This window comes from Mustelus asterias, chromosome 7, assembly GCF_964213995.1.
Source record: "Mustelus asterias chromosome 7, sMusAst1.hap1.1, whole genome shotgun sequence".
Lineage (NCBI taxonomy): Eukaryota > Metazoa > Chordata > Chondrichthyes > Carcharhiniformes > Triakidae > Mustelus > Mustelus asterias.
This window is the reverse complement of record NC_135807.1, coordinates 104,951,111-104,954,578: the sequence shown is the minus strand read 5'-3', so window position 1 is coordinate 104,954,578 and position 3,468 is coordinate 104,951,111.

Sequence of the window (3,468 nt, the reverse complement as noted above, 5' to 3'; positions counted from 1 at the left end):
TCTTCTACTCGGCCCAGTTAATTCCCCAGAACTAGCAATGCCTTTTCCAAGTTGAACCAAGACATACTGGTCAAGGAAATTCTCCTGAAATTCAGAAATTCCCCTCTTTTTTTTTCCTGTACTCCAAAATTAGGTAATTAAAGTCCTATAATATCACCATTCTCTCATTGTTGCACATCTTTGATTTCTTTCCTGACATGCTCCTCTATCTATCACTCGCTACTTGGAGGTCTATAGAATACCCCCAGAAGTGTGATCATAGCTTTCATGCTTCTCAACTCCAACCAAATGGATTCTCTATAGGCCATCCTCTTTATCCAACTCTACAATGTCTTGCCTTATTGATGCTGCTTTTCCATATTGCTTCATTCCAATCCAGTGTTTTCTGAACACTTTATATCCTTGAATATTAAATGTCAAGCCCTCACCATTTTTAAGCCATTTTTCCAATTTCAGATTACCATATTCCCACATGCTATTTGCATTTCTTCCTCACCAATCTAATTCACCACAATTAATAAACTTAATTACACGAATTCTAAACTGTTCTTTTTATTCCTCATAGTCATTCTTAGTCTGCTGCTTTCTAAAATGGTACTAATTCCTTCTTTAGTATATTGGCACTCATTATTTTCTTTTATTATTTTCATGGGATGTGGGCGGTATTGGCTAGGCCAGCATTTTTACTGCTGTTGTATATTAAAGTGGTCAGTTCACTTATGCAACAAAGATAAAAGAATGGAAAGGTTGCCACACAGTGGGTTACCTCACCAGTTTGTGGAGCTCTATCAAGTAGGTGTTGCTTACTAACAGTCCATGATGGAAAAGAGGGAAAATATCCCAAATGCCTCTGATGATGTCACCACATAATTATGTGACACGCCACACAGAACTGCATTGGTTTATAATACATAGCATTCCTCTGTTTTATTCCTGGAATATGGCAACTAACATTAACTCTTACTCACTATGAACAATAATTATTTTACCAATTATCATGATATATAGTTCTATATATACAATCAGTATGGGAGTCTTCTGGTGGATGTTGGTTCCGCTTAGGCAGAATCTGCAGGAGTCTTTGCTTTCATGCTCTCGGTAGTCTGTTCACCACTTGGCTCAGGAACACCATCTGATAAAGTTGGTTCTTCTTCAGCTTCTACAGATGTTGTTGGTTCAAGAGATGTAGGATCTGAATCCAACTTAATCGCGATCATAGGTTCAGGGATTTCCAAGCCTCAAGCATCAGATGTTGGCCCTTCAGATACCGACTCTGCAATTTCTCTTTTTGAAGTGTGTGTCTCTTCCAAACTCTCTCATCATCAGTTTGCATTGTATAAGAAATAGGTCTCACCTTTTTGAGTATTGTGGCAGGTACTCACTTCTTACTTGACAAGTAGTTTCTCACTAAAACTCTCCTTAGTCGAATTTTGTTTTCGATGCCTGTTCATGATTAGTAACTTGGTTTTATTGTTGCCGCTTTACTATGGTAGAAGTGTCAGGTGGTAAGAGCAAGTGAAATTTAGTTCTCAACTTCCTCTTTAAAAACCATGTTGCCAGCGTGTTTTACGCTGTCACATGGGCTGTGTTTCTGTAGGATATGAGAAAGTTGTTTATTCTTTAGGGTAATGGTCCTTCATCCTTTGATGCTTTAATGGCATTCTTCAATGACTGTACCAATTGCTCCGCCAATCCATTAGTGGAAGGATGATAAGGGACAGTTTTGATATGTTGTATGCCATGGTTACTGAGGTAGTCACTCAATTCCCTAGAGAAGTATTTCATTTTGAACCTCTAACTCAAGTTCACTTGTTTGATACGGCCTGAATTCCAGATTCCTCCTCTATTTATCCAGTGGTATTTCTTTCAAAATCATGTCCATGACCTTCCCCATCACTGGACCTGATTTCGTGTGTCTTTGTATTTGAAAGACTGTAATAGGTACACTATCAATCTGGGAAAAGTACAAGATATTCACATAGTTCCCCAGTGATTCAACTTTGTCCTAAATTGATAGTCGTGATAGAGCATTGGTGTTCACATGTCACTCAGACCTCGTAATTTTGTGCTGATATGGTAAGGGACCATTTCTGCAAACGAGAGACAACTACACCCATCTGAAATGGGCAAAGTGTCATTTTCTTATACTGGAACAACCTATTGTGAGTAACCATCGTTAGCAGTCGTTGTGTCTCAGTTGCCACCTCCTTCATTTGGAAATATGCTTGGGACAAGTCTATCTTACTGAACTGTTGGCCCCCAGAGAATCCAGTGAATAGTTCCTCAGTTAATGGTAAGGAGTACTGGTCGACACACAGCACTGGATTTATTATCGCTTCTGAAGTCCGAGCATATTCTGGTAGAACCATCTGGTTTAATGACAGAGATGATTGGAGTTGCCCAATCATTCATTGTTATGCACTTGATCACTCCATCTTTGATTAATCTTTCAAGTTCCATTTTAATTCTTGGTTAAAGAATGTATGGCACAGTTCTTGCCTTTAAGCATTTTGGGTTGTTATCAGGTTTTATCTTAAGTCGTGTCTCGACTCCGGTCATTTCCCCTAAAATATCTTCAAATGCCTTCTTATATGTTTCTCAGAGTCTCTGCAATGTGTTCTTTTCATCAACCCATTGGTAATTGCTTGCCAATTTAGTTTGATTTTGTTTAACCACTTTCTTCCAAAAAGTGCAGGAAAATTTCCTTTCACAATATGAAATGGCAATTTTTCAAATTGATCATTTGCTTCAACTTGCACAATGGTATAACCCTTCACTGGAACCATATCTTCCCTGTAAGTTCTCAGGATTATATTAGATGGCTTTAATGGTACATTCTTGAGTTTTGTTGATATAAATTTTCAGAGACAGGTGATACTGCGGCTCCTGAATCCACTTCCAACTTAATTTCATTCCCATTCGGTTTCAGATAGACCCCAAATCTCTGTGTATCACCTTGCATCAATAACAAATCAGTTGGAATTCTTCAATCTTCTTAGACATCATATCTTCCTGGGAATCTTCATTATCTTTGGTTATTCTATAGATTTTCTTGTGGATTTGGAACAAAGAAAAGTACAGCACAGGAGGAGGCTGTTCTCCCAGCCCGTGCCAATCATGATGCCCTAACTAAACTAAATGAAAAAAACCTTTTGCCCTTGCTCAGTCTGTATCCCTCTATTCCCTCCCGATTCATGAGCCCATCCAGATGCCTCTTAAATGTTACTAATGTGCCTGCTTCCACCACCTCCTCTGGCAGCACTTTCTAGGCACCCACCATTCTCTGCATGAAAAACATCCCCGCACATCTCCCTTAAACTTTCCCCCTCTCACCTTGAACCTGTGCCTCTTTGTAGTTGACAGTTCGACCCTGGGAAAAAGCATCCTATCTATGTCTCTCATAATTTTGTACTCAATGCCCCAGCCGATGAAGGCAAGCAGGCCATCTGCCTTCTGAATTACCCTGGC